Consider the following 14873-nt stretch of genomic DNA (forward strand, 5'->3'; position numbering starts at 1 on the left):
GATTGGACCAAATATGTCCAAGATACAGACGCTCGTGTTTTGATGGCGTGTGATCAGACTTTGACTCCACGCCATGGTAAGAGTTTAGTGTTTTCCTATTTTGTAACAGGTAAAAATAGCAGTTAAATGTCAACAGTTGTCTTTATTGTCGTTCTATTATTTAATAAATGCAACAAACTATAGTTTTTATATATATTGTATGTCTATATATATATATATAACTTTATAACCTGTGTTATCAAATATGTTGTGCGGCACCAGACAGCTTTAAATTGGGGGAAGAGTGGTCGAGCACAGGCAATTTCAAGTCTGTTGCGGTCGGGGGAGAGAGAACGATCGATGACCAAGCGCATGTCTCTGCCTTGCGTGCGTTTTAAGCTCTGCAGCAACAATGAACGCTTCACTTCCTGTAGCCAGTGGCGCTAGGATTTTAAGTCATGATGTCTGTGTAGATGTCATCAGGTCGCGACCCTTGTCTTACATGTCTAGTTTGGAGTTGATTGGACCAAATATGTCCAAGATACAGACACTCGTGTTTTGATGGCGTGTGATCAGACTTTGACTCCACGCCATGGTCAGAGTTTGGTGTTTTCCTATTTTGTAACAGGTAAAAATAGCAGTTAAATGTCAACAGTTGTCTTTATTGTCGTTCTATTATTTAATAAATGCAACAAACTATAGTTTTTATATATATATATATAACTTTATAACCTGTGTTATCAATAATGTTGTGCGGCACCAGACAGCTTTAAATTGGGGGAAGAGTGGTCAAGCACAGGCAATTTCAAGTCTGTTGCGGTCGGGGAAGAGAGAACGATCGATGACCAAGCGCATGTCTCTGCCTTGCGTGCGTTTTAAGCTCTGCAGCAACAATAAACGCTTCACTTCCTGTAGCCAGCAGGTGGCGCTAGGATTTTAAGTCATGATGTCTTTGTAGATGTCATCAGGTCGCGACCCTTGTCTTACATGTCTAGTTTGGAGTTGATTGGACCAAATATGTCCAAGATACAGACACTCGTGTTTTGATGGCGTGTGATCAGACTTTGACTCCACGCCATGGTTAGAGTTTGGTGTTTTCCTATTTTGTAACAGGTAAAAATAGCAGTTAAATGTCAACAGTTGTCTTTATTGTCGTTCTATTATTTAATAAATGCAACAAACTATAGTTTTTATATATATTGTATGACTATATATATATATATATATATAACTTTATAACCTGTGTTATCAAATATGTTGTGTGGCACCAGACAGCTTTAAATTGGGGGAAGAGTGGTCGAGCACAGGCAATTTCAAGTCTGTTGCGGTCGGGGGAGAGAGAACGATCGATGACCAAGCGCATGTCTCTGCCTTGCGTGCGTTGTAAGCTCTGCAGCAACAATAAACGCTTCACTTCCTGTAGCCAGTGGCGCTAGGATTTTAAGTCATGATGTCTTTGTAGATGTCATCAGGTCGCGACCCTTGTCTTACATGTCTAGTTTGGAGTTGATTGGACCAAATATGTCCAAGATACAGACACTCGTGTTTTGATGGCGTGTGATCAGACTTTGACTCCACGCCATGGTCAGAGTTTGGTGTTTTCCTATTTTGTAACAGGTAAAAATAGCAGTTAAATGTCAACAGTTGTCTTTATTGTCGTTCTATTATTTAATAAATGCAACAAACTATAGTTTTTATATATATTGCATGACTATATATATATATATATATATATATAACTTTATAACCTGTGTTATCAAATATGTTGTGCGGCAACAGACAGCTTTAAATTGGGGGAAGAGTGGAGGAAATAGTAAAGGTTGCCTACCCCTGCCTTAGGTGACACAATTTGTGCCTTGGTCAAACCATGATCCTACACTGCCCTCTAGTGACTTAATATTGCGGTACAAGTAGGTTGTGCCGGCAATATAAAGCCACTAGAGGTCAGTATAAGACCATGAAACACATACATGGTTGAAATGAAAACAGGTCTTTTCATTTTGCACATCAAGATTTTAAGCCTCACCACGGTCACACGGATTGATGAAAAGTTTAAATTTTGATAACTTTAGATCTTCATCTTGTTTTGTAGAGTCTCATCTAATTTTTAAGTTGATCTGATGAAAGCTCTCCGAGTAGTACATAAAAACATAACACGTCTTAAAAACAAGACATTTCCTGTTGCCACCAGGGGGCGCTGTGATTGTAAGTCACAATTTCTGCAGTGATGTCTTCTGGTCGCGACTCTTGTCGTATGTGTCTAGTTTGGACTCAATTGGACAAACTATGTCTGAAATATGGAAGCTTGTGTTTTGATGGCGTTTCATCAAACTTTAACGCCACACCACGGTCAGACGGTTTTGCTAAAACGTAATCCTTCAATAACTTTAGATCTCCAATTTGTTGTGATGACGATCGTCTAAATTTGAAGTTGATCTGATGAAAGCTGTACGACAAGTACATCAAAGAAAAAATATGGAATATGACCAAAATGGCCACTAAAGTCAAACTGGCGGGCTTCCTGTTGCGTTATTCATAATGCACTGATGGACTTTTTTGTGCATCTAGTCATGATACACAATAGTCTTTGTTTTTTTTGAAGATCGGTGAATGCTAAATGAGGGGCTTTTCCGTAGGTGGCGCTCTTGAGCCATTTTGCCACGCCCTTTTCAAAATACTCCAGAATACGTAAATTTTCGCCGCCTTCGAATTTACTGCAAACTCCTACAACTTTTTGAGCACATTAAAGCCCTCAAAAAGCCAATTCATTTAAGCTAAGAAAAATAATAATAATAATAATAATAATAATCATTTCAATTTCAATAGGGCCTCCCACCGATTTCGGTGCTCGGGCCCTAATAACTAGGGCTACGTTGTAGCACTTGCGGGCCCGAGCACCCGCACGTTGAAGCCTGTTGCGGTCGGTGGAGAGAGCGATCGATGACCAAGCGCACATCATCGATCGAGCATGCACTTCTCCACAATAAATGCGTTTTGCGCTCTGCGGCAGTAGGATTGCCAGTAGGTGGCGCCATCACTATTATTACGCACAGACATCTATTTATCTGTTCATGTAGGCGCTCTGATGTAGCGTGAGCAATTTTGTGTCAATCGGACAATGTTAACACAACTTAATATTCACACTGATCAGTAGGTGGCGCTATGACCCTGAACTAATATTTATATGTGGAGCTGTTCAGATTAGTATTGTGATCATAGGTCAGTAGTTTGGAGCCGGTTGGATAATGCAGAGTGGATTAACAAAGTACTTCCTGTTTCCTGGCGAATCAGTAGGTGGCGCTATGACACTGAGGAAATATTGACACATAGAGCTGTTCAGGCTTGTACTCTTATCATGTGACAGAAGTTTGGTAGTGATAGGACAATGCACAGTGGACTTATGAAAACATCGTGTCCTTTGGCGAAGGATGATCCTTCGCCAAACATCAATGTTTACATGGTTTGAGGAAATGTCACAATTCTGACCTTGATTCAATGACTTGACTGAGCTCATTTGAGCTGTATATCTTAAAGCAGCCAGGAGCAGTTCATCAAAGTATAAAACATGTCACTTCCTGTAGCCACCAGGGGGCGCTGTAATTTCAAGTCATAATTTCTGTGTAGATGTCATCAGGATGGCACCCTTGTCTTACATGTCTAGTTTGGACTCGATTGGACAATGTATGTCCGAGATACAGAACCTCGTGTTTTGATGGCGTTTAATCAAACTCAAGACGCCACGCCACGGTCACACGGTGTGACGAAAGGTCAATCTCTTAATCACTTTTTATCTCCATCTTGTTGTGATGGCACTGATCTTAATTTGAAGTTAATCTGATGAAAGCCCTGGGACAAGTGCATCAAGTAAAAATGTGGAATATGGAAAAAAAATGGCCACTTAATCCAAAATGGCGGCCTCCCTGTTTGGTCAAGCATACCTATCCAAGATATTTTTTTGTTTGTTATGAAACGACACATGTCCCGATAGATTTGTATAAATGTCGGCCATCGTAGTGCCGGGGTTGCCCTATAGGGGGCGCTGGTCAGTTTTTTTGCCACGCCCATTTCTTAAAACCATATGAATATCTTCAGGGGGGGGCTGTTGTTACACACATGTAGTTTGAGAGAGATAGAATCATGAACACTGAAGTTACAGCAATTTCGTGTTTCACAGCGAGTTGATGAACTTTAATGCCACGCCATTCATATGGCGTTTGACGAAAAGTCACGGTAATCTTATGTCTTCATTGTCAATGTCTTGGGACCCATTTGATACAGTTTGACATGGTTGAGGTCAGTGGATGAGGAGAAATTCATCCAAGTGTAAGACAAGCAAAAAACAAGACATTTCCTGTTGCCACCAGGGGGCGCTGCGGTTTCAAGTCATCATTTATGCATAGATGTCATCAGGCGGGGACTATTGTCTTACATGTCTAGTTTGGACTTGATTGGAACATGTATGTCCGAGATACAGATGCCCGTGTTTTGATGGCGTGTAACCAATTTTTAACGCCATGCCACGGTCACACGGTGTGATAAAAAAAAAATCCCTCAATCATTTTTTATCTCCATCTTGTTGTGATGACACTCATCTGAATTTGAAGTTGATCTGATGAAAGCCCTGGGACAAGTACGTAAAAGTAAAAATGTGGGATATTGCCAAAATGGCCACTAAAAGCAAAATGGCGGACTTCCTGTTGCATTTTTCATAATGCTCCAATAGACTTTTTTCTATGATTAGTCACGTTACACCAGTGTCTAGATTTTGGGGAAAATCGCTTATGTGGAAACCTAGGGGCTGGTTCCAGGGGGCGCTGTTGAGCCATTTTGCCACGCCCAATTCAAATTACTCCAGAATACTAAATTGTCCGCAGACCTTGAATTTCCTGCAAAGTTTCACAACTTTTTGAGCATGTCTAGACCCTGAAAAAGCCCCCCGAAGGGAAATAATAATAATAACTAGGGCTACGTTGTAGCACTTGCGGGCCCGAGCACCCGCACGTTGAAGCCTGTTGCGGTCGGTGGAGAGAGCGATCGATGACCAAGCGCACATCATCGATCGAGCATGCACTTCTCCACAATAAATGCGTTTTGCGCTCTGCGGCAGTAGGATTGCCAGTAGGTGGCGCCATCACTATTATTACGCACAGACATCTATTTATCTGTTCATGTAGGCGCTCTGATGTAGCGTGAGCAATTTTGTGTCAATCGGACAATGTTAACACAACTTAATATTCACACTGATCAGTAGGTGGCGCTATGACCCTGAACTAATATTTATATGTGGAGCTGTTCAGATTAGTATTGTGATCATAGGTCAGTAGTTTGGAGCCGGTTGGATAATGCAGAGTGGATTAACAAAGTACTTCCTGTTTCCTGGCGAATCAGTAGGTGGCGCTATGACACTGAGGAAATATTGACACATAGAGCTGTTCAGGCTTGTACTCTTATCATGTGACAGAAGTTTGGTAGTGATAGGACAATGCACAGTGGACTTATGAAAACATCGTGTCCTTTGGCGAAGGATGATCCTTCGCCAAACATCAATGTTTACATGGTTTGAGGAAATGTCACAATTCTGACCTTGATTCAATGACTTGACTGAGCTCATTTGAGCTGTATATCTTAAAGCAGCCAGGAGCAGTTCATCAAAGTATAAAACATGTCACTTCCTGTAGCCACCAGGGGGCGCTGTAATTTCAAGTCATAATTTCTGTGTAGATGTCATCAGGATGGCACCCTTGTCTTACATGTCTAGTTTGGACTCGATTGGACAATGTATGTCCGAGATACAGAACCTCGTGTTTTGATGGCGTTTAATCAAACTCAAGACGCCACGCCACGGTCACACGGTGTGACGAAAGGTCAATCTCTTAATCACTTTTTATCTCCATCTTGTTGTGATGGCACTGATCTTAATTTGAAGTTAATCTGATGAAAGCCCTGGGACAAGTGCATCAAGTAAAAATGTGGAATATGGAAAAAAAATGGCCACTTAATCCAAAATGGCGGCCTCCCTGTTTGGTCAAGCATACCTATCCAAGATATTTTTTTGTTTGTTATGAAACGACACATGTCCCGATAGATTTGTATAAATGTCGGCCATCGTAGTGCCGGGGTTGCCCTATAGGGGGCGCTGGTCAGTTTTTTTGCCACGCCCATTTCTTAAAACCATATGAATATCTTCAGGGGGGGGCTGTTGTTACACACATGTAGTTTGAGAGAGATAGAATCATGAACACTGAAGTTACAGCAATTTCGTGTTTCACGGCGAGTTGATGAACTTTAATGCCACGCCATTCATATGGCGTTTGACGAAAAGTCACGGTAATCTTATGTCTTCATTGTCAATGTCTTGGGACCCATTTGATACAGTTTGACATGGTTGAGGTCAGTGGATGAGGAGAAATTCATCCAAGTGTAAGACAAGCAAAAAACAAGACATTTCCTGTTGCCACCAGGGGGCGCTGCGGTTTTAAGTCATCATTTATGCATAGATGTCATCAGGCGGGGACTATTGTCTTACATGTCTAGTTTGGACTTGATTGGAACATGTATGTCCGAGATACAGATGCCCGTGTTTTGATGGCGTGTAACCAATTTTTAACGCCATGCCACGGTCACACGGTGTGATAAAAAAAAAATCCCTCAATCATTTTTTATCTCCATCTTGTTGTGATGACACTCATCTGAATTTGAAGTTGATCTGATGAAAGCCCTGGGACAAGTACGTAAAAGTAAAAATGTGGGATATTGCCAAAATGGCCACTAAAAGCAAAATGGCGGACTTCCTGTTGCGTTTTTCATAATGCTCCATGAGACTTTTTTTCATGACTGGTCACGATACACCTATATCCAGATTTTGATGAAAATCCGTTATGTGGAAACCTAGGGGCTGGTTCCAGGGGGCGCTGTAGAGCCATTTTGCCACGCCCAATTCCAATTACTCCAGAATACTAAAATATCCGCAGACCTTGAATTTCCTGCAAAGTTTCATAACTTTTTGAGCATGTCTAGACCCTGAAAAAGCCCCCCAAAGGGAAATAATAATAACTAGGGCTACGTTGTAGCACTTGCGGGCCCGAGCACCCGCACGTTGAAGCCTGTTGCGGTCGGTGGAGAGAGCGATCGATGACTAAGCGCACATCATCGATCGAGCATGCACTTCTCCACGTTGCATGCGTTTCGCGCTCTGCGGCAGTAGGTTTGCCAGTAGGTGGCGCCATCACTATTATTACACACAGACTTATAGATCTGTTCAAGTAGGCGCTCTGATGTAGCGTGAGAAATTTTGTGTCAATTGGACAATGTTTCCGCAACTTAATTTTCACACTGATCAATAGGTGGCGCTATGATCCTGAACTAATTTTCATATATGGAGCTGTTCTATTCAGGATTGTGATCATAGGTCAGTAGTTTGGAGCCGGTTGGATAATGCAGAGTGGATTAACAAAGTACTTCCTGTTTCCTGGCGAATCAGTAGGTGGCGCTATGACACTGAGGAAATATTGACACATAGAGCTGTTCAGGCTTGGACTCTGACCATGTGACAGAAGTTTTGTAGTAATAGGACAATGCACAGTGGACTTATGATAACATCGTGTCCTTTGGCGAAGGAAAATCCTTCGCCGCACATCAATGTTTACACGGTTTGAGGAAACGTCACAATTCTGACCATGATCTAATGACTTGACTGATCTGATTTGAGCTGTATATTGTAAATCAGCCAGGAGCAGTTCATCAAAGTATAAAACATGTCACTTCCTGTAGCCACCAGGGGGCGCTGTAATTTCAAGTCATAATTTCTGTGTAGATGTCATCAGGATGGCACCCTTGTCTTACATGTCTAGTTTGGACTCGATTGGACAATGAATGTCCGAGATACAGAACCTCGTGTTTTGATGGCGTTTAATCAAACTCAAGACGCCACGCCACGGTCACACGGTGTGACGAAAGGTCAATCTCTTAATCACTTTTTATCTCCATCTTGTTGTGATGGCACTGATCTTAATTTGAAGTTAATCTGATGAAAGCCCTGGGACAAGTGCATCAAGTAAAAATGTGGAATATGGAAAAAAAATGGCCACTTAATCCAAAATGGCGGCCTCCCTGTTTGGTCAAGCATACCTATCCAAGATATTTTTTGTTTGTTATGAAACGACACATGTCCCGATAGATTTGTATAAATGTCGGCCATCGTAGTGCCGGGGTTGCCCTATAGGGGGCGCTGGTCAGTTTTTTTGCCACGCCCATTTCTTAAAACCATATGAATATCTTCAGGGGGGGGCTGTTGTTACACACATGTAGTTTGAGAGAGATAGAATCATGAACACTGAAGTTACAGCAATTTCGTGTTTCACGGCGAGTTGATGAACTTTAATGCCACGCCATTCATATGGCGTTTGACGAAAAGTCACGGTAATCTTATGTCTTCATTGTCAATGTCTTGGGACCCATTTGATACAGTTTGACATGGTTGAGGTCAGTGGATGAGGAGAAATTCATCCAAGTGTAAGACAAGCAAAAAACAAGACATTTCCTGTTGCCACCAGGGGGCGCTGCGGTTTTAAGTCATCATTTATGCATAGATGTCATCAGGCGGGGACTATTGTCTTACATGTCTAGTTTGGACTTGATTGGAACATGTATGTCCGAGATACAGATGCCCGTGTTTTGATGGCGTGTATTCAATTTTTAACGCCATGCCACGGTCACACGGTGTGATAAAAAAAAAATCCCTCAATCATTTTTTATCTCCATCTTGTTGTGATGACACTCATCTGAATTTGAAGTTGATCTGATGAAAGCCCTGGGACAAGTACGTAAAAGTAAAAATGTGGGATATTGCCAAAATGGCCACTAAAAGCAAAATGGCGGACTTCCTGTTGCGTTTTTCATAATGCTCCATGAGACTTTTTTTCATGACTGGTCACGATACACCTATATCCAGATTTTGATGAAAATCCGTTATGTGGAAACCTAGGGGCTGGTTCCAGGGGGCGCTGTAGAGCCATTTTGCCACGCCCAATTCCAATTACTCCAGAATACTAAAATATCCGCAGACCTTGAATTTCCTGCAAAGTTTCATAACTTTTTGAGCATGTCTAGACCCTGAAAAAGCCCCCCAAAGGGAAATAATAATAATAATAATAATAATAATAATAATAATAATAAAAATCCTTACAGATTCAATAGGGCCTCTCACCATTCGGTGCTCGGGCCCTAATAATAATAATAAAAATCCTTACAGATTCAATAGGGCCTCTCACCATTCGGTGCTCGGGCCCTAACTAGGGCTACGTTGTAGCACTTGCGGGCCCGAGCACCCGCACGTTGAAGCCTGTTGCGGTCGGTGGAGAGAGCGATCGATGACCAAGCGCACATCATCGATCGAGCATGCACTTCTCCACGTTGCATGCGTTTTGCGCTCTGCGGCAGTAGGTTTGCCAGTAGGTGGCGCCATCACTATTATTACGCACAGACATATAGATCTGTTCAAGTAGGCGCTCTGCTGTAGCGTGAGAAATTTTGTCTCAATTGGACAATGTTTCCGCAACTTAATTTTCACACTGATCAATAGGTGGCGCTATGATCCTGAACTAATATTCATATATGGAGCTGTTCTATTCAGGATTGTGATCATAGGTCAGTAGTTTGGAGCCGGTTGGATAATGCAGAGTGGATTAACAAAGTACTTCCTGTTTCCTGGCGAATCAGTAGGTGGCGCCATGACACTGAGGAAATATTGACACATAGAGCTGTTCAGGCTTGGACTCTGACCATGTGACAGAAGTTTTGTAGTGATAGGACAATGCACAGTGGAGTTATGATAACATCGTGTCCTTTGGCGAAGGAAAATCCTTCGCCGCACATCAATGTTTACACGGTTTGAGGAAACGTCACAATTCTGACCATGATCTAATGACTTGACTGAGCTGATTTGAGCTGTATATTGTAAATCAGCCAGGAGCAGTTCATCAAAGTATAAAACATGTCACTTCCTGTAGCCACCAGGGGGCGCTGTAATTTCAAGTCATAATTTCTGTGTAGATGTCATCAGGCTGGCACCCTTGTCTTACATGTCTAGTTTGGACTCGATTGGACAATGTATGTCCGAGATACAGAACCTCGTGTTTTGATGGCGTTTAATCAAACTCAAGACGCCACGCCACGGTCACACGGTGTGACGAAAGGTCAATCTCTTAATCACTTTTTATCTCCATCTTGTTGTGATGGCACTGATCTTAATTTGAAGTTAATCTGATGAAAGCCCTGGGACAAGTGCATCAAGTAAAAATGTGGAATATGGAAAAAAAATGGCCACTTAATCCAAAATGGCGGCCTCCCTGTTTGGTCAAGCATACCTATCCAAGATATTTCTTTGTTTGTTATGAAACGACACATGTCCCGATAGATTTGTATAAATGTCGGCCATCGTAGTGCCGGGGTTGCCCTATAGGGGGCGCTGGTCAGTTTTTTTGCCACGCCCATTTCTTAAAACCATATGAATATCTTCAGGGGGGGGCTGTTGTTACACACATGTAGTTTGAGAGAGATAGAACCATGAACACTGAAGTTACAGCAATTTCGTGTTTCACAGCGAGGTGATGAACTTTGATGCCACGCCATTAATATGGCGTTTGACGAAAAGTCACAGTTAGCTTATGCCTTCATTATCAATGTCTTGAGACCCATTTGGTACAGTTTGACATGGTTGAGGTCAGTGGATGAGGAGGAATACATCCAAGTGTAAGACAAGCAAAAAACAAGACATTTCCTGGTTCCACCAGGGGGCGCTGTGATTTTGAGTCATTATTTCTGTGTAGATGTCCTCAGGCCGGGACTCTTGTCCTACATGTCTAGTTTGGACTTGATTGGACCATGTATGTTCGAGATACAGATGCTCGTGTTTTGATGGCGTGGAACCAAATTTTGACTTCACGCCACGGTCACACGAAGTGACGGAAAAAAATTCCGTTGATCATTTTTTTTCTCAATCTTGTTGTGATGACACCCATCTAATTTTTAAGTTGATCTGATGAAAGCTCTACGACAAGTACATTAAAGTAAAAATGTGGAATTTGGCCAAAATGGCCACTAAATCCAAAATGGCGGGCTTCCTGTTGCATTTTTCATAATGCTCCAATAGACTTTTTTCTATGATTAGTCACGTTACACCAGTGTCTAGATTTTGGTGAAAATCGCTTATGTGGAAACCTAGGGGCTGGTTCCAGGGGGCGCTGTTGAGCCATTTTGCCACGCCCATTTCCGAATACTCCAGAATACGTAAATTTTCACCACTCTCTAATTTACTGGAAAGTTTAAAAACTTTTTGAGCACGTTGAAGCCCTCAAAAAGCCAATTCATTGTTCGGAGAATAATAAGAATAATAATAAGAACTAGGGCTACGTTGTAGCACTTGCGGGCCCGAGCACCCGCACGTTGAAGCCTGTTGCGGTCGGTGGAGAGAGCGATCGATGACCAAGCGCACATCATCGATCGAGCATGCACTTCTCCACGTTGCATGCGTTTTGCGCTCTGCGGCAATAGGTTTGCCAGTAGGTGGCGCCATCACTATTATTACGCACAGACATATATATCTGTTCATGTAGGCGCTCTGATGTAGCGTGAGCAATTTTGTGTCAATTGGACAATGTTAACACAACTTAATTTTCACACTGATCAGTAGGTGGCGCTATGACCCTGATCTAATATTTATATGTGGAGCTGTTCAGATCAGTATTGTGATCATAGGTCAGTAGTTTGGAGCCGGTTGGATAATGCAGAGTGGATTAACAAAGTACTTCCTGTTTCCTGGCGAATCAGTAGGTGGCGCTATGACACTGAGGAAATATTGACACATAGAGCTGTTCAGGCTTGTACTCTTATCATGTGACAGAAGTTTGGTAGTGATAGGACAATGCACAGTGGACTTATGAAAACATCGTGTCCTTTGGCGAAGGATGATCCTTCGCCGCACCTCAACGTTTAAATGGTTTGAGGAAATGTCACAATTCTGACCTTGATTCAATGACTTGACTGAGCTCATTTGAGCTGTATATCTTAAAGCAGCAAGGAGCAGTTCATCAAAGTATAAAACATGTCACTTCCTGTAGCCACCAGGGGGCGCTGTAATTTCAAGTCATAATTTCTGTGTAGATGTCATCAGGATGGCACCCTTGTCTTACATGTCTAGTTTGGACTCGATTGGACAATGTATGTCCGAGATACAGAACCTCGTGTTTTGATGGCGTTTAATCAAACTCAAGACGCCACGCCACGGTCACACGGTGTGACGAAAGGTCAATCTCTTAATCACTTTTTATCTCCATCTTGTTGTGATGGCACTGATCTTAATTTGAAGTTAATCTGATGAAAGCCCTGGGACAAGTGCATCAAGTAAAAATGTGGAATATGGAAAAAAAATGGCCACTTAATCCAAAATGGCGGCCTCCCTGTTTGGTCAAGCATACCTATCCAAGATATGTTTTTGTTTGTTATGAAACGACACATGTCCCGATAGATTTGTATAAATGTCGGCCATCGTAGTGCCGGGGTTGCCCTATAGGGGGCGCTGGTCAGTTTTTTTGCCACGCCCATTTCTTAAAACCATATGAATATCTTCAGGGGGGGGCTGTTGTTACACACATGTAGTTTGAGAGAGATAGAATCATGAACACTGAAGTTACAGCAATTTCGTGTTTCACGGCGAGTTGATGAACTTTAATGCCACGCCATTCATATGGCGTTTGACGAAAAGTCACGGTAATCTTATGTCTTCATTGTCAATGTCTTGGGACCCATTTGATACAGTTTGACATGGTTGAGGTCAGTGGATGAGGAGAAATTCATCCAAGTGTAAGACAAGCAAAAAACAAGACATTTCCTTTTGCCACCAGGGGGCGCTGCGGTTTTAAGTCATCATTTATGCATAGATGTCATCAGGCGGGGACTATTGTCTTACATGTCTAGTTTGGACTTGATTGGAACATGTATGTCCGAGATACAGATGCCCGTGTTTTGATGGCGTGTAACCAATTTTTAACGCCATGCCACGGTCACACGGTGTGATAAAAAAAAAATCCCTCAATCATTTTTTATCTCCATCTTGTTGTGATGACACTCATCTGAATTTGAAGTTGATCTGATGAAAGCCCTGGGACAAGTACGTAAAAGTAAAAATGTGGGATATTGCCAAAATGGCCACTAAAAGCAAAATGGCGGACTTCCTGTTGCGTTTTTCATAATGCTCCATGAGACTTTTTTTCATGACTGGTCACGATACACCTATATCCAGATTTTGATGAAAATCCGTTATGTGGAAACCTAGGGGCTGGTTCCAGGGGGCGCTGTAGAGCCATTTTGCCACGCCCAATTCCAATTACTCCAGAATACTAAAATATCCGCAGACCTTGAATTTCCTGCAAAGTTTCATAACTTTTTGAGCATGTCTAGACCCTGAAAAAGCCCCCCAAAGGGAAATAATAATAATAACTAGGGCTACGTTGTAGCACTTGCGGGCCCGAGCACCCGCACGTTGAAGCCTGTTGCGGTCGGTGGAGAGAGCGATCGATGACCAAGCGCACATCATCGATCGAGCATGCACTTCTCCACGTTGCATGCGTTTTGCGCTCTGCGGCAGTAGGTTTGCCAGTAGGTGGCGCCATCACTATTATTACGCACAGACATATAGATCTCTTCATGTAGGCGCTCTGATGTAGCGTGAGCAATTTTGTGTCAATTGGACAATGTTAACACAACTTAATTTTCACACTGATCAGTAGGTGGCGCTATGACCCTGAACTAATATTTATATGTGGAGCTGTTCAGATCAGTATTGTGATCATAGGTCAGTAGTTTGGAGCCGGTTGGATAATGCAGAGTGGATTAACAAAGTACTTCCTGTTTCCTGGCGAATCAGTAGGTGGCGCTATGACACTGAGGAAATATTGACACATAGAGCTGTTCAGGCTTGTACTCTTATCATGTGACAGAAGTTTGGTAGTGATAAGACAATGCACAGTGGACTTATGAAAACATCGTGTCCTTTGGCGAAGGATGATCCTTCGCCACACCTCAATGTTTACATGGTTTGAGGAAATGTCACAATTCTGAACTTGATTCAATGACTTGACTGATCTGATTTGAGCTGTATATTGTAAATCAGCCAGGAGCAGTTCATCAAAGTATAAAACATGTCACTTCCTGTAGCCACCAGGGGGCGCTGTAATTTCAAGTCATAATTTCTGTGTAGATGTCATCAGGATGGCACCCTTGTCTTACTTGTCTAGTTTGGACTCGATTGGACAATGTATGTCCGAGATACAGAACCTCGTGTTTTGATGGCGTTTAATCAAACTCAAGACGCCACGCCACGGTCACACGGTGTGACGAAAGGTCAATCTCTTAATCACTTTTTATCTCCATCTTGTTGTGATGGCACTGATCTTAATTTGAAGTTAATCTGATGAAAGCCCTGGGACAAGTGCATCAAGTAAAAATGTGGAATATGGAAAAAAAATGGCCACTTAATCCAAAATGGCGGCCTCCCTGTTTGGTCAAGCATACCTATCCAAGATATTTTTTTGTTTGTTATGAAACGACACATGTCCCGATAGATTTGTATAAATGTCGGCCATCGTAGTGCCGGGGTTGCCCTATAGGGGGCGCTGGTCAGTTTTTTTGCCACGCCCATTTCTTAAAACCATATGAATATCTTCAGGGGGGGGCTGTTGTTACACACATGTAGTTTGAGAGAGATAGAATCATGAACACTGAAGTTACAGCAATTTCGTGTTTCACGGCGAGTTGATGAACTTTAATGCCACGCTATTCATATGGCGTTTGACGAAAAGTCACGGTAATCTTATGTCTTCATTGTCAATGTCTTGGGA

Source organism: Pleuronectes platessa, chromosome 4, assembly GCF_947347685.1.
Source record: "Pleuronectes platessa chromosome 4, fPlePla1.1, whole genome shotgun sequence".
Lineage (NCBI taxonomy): Eukaryota > Metazoa > Chordata > Actinopteri > Pleuronectiformes > Pleuronectidae > Pleuronectes > Pleuronectes platessa.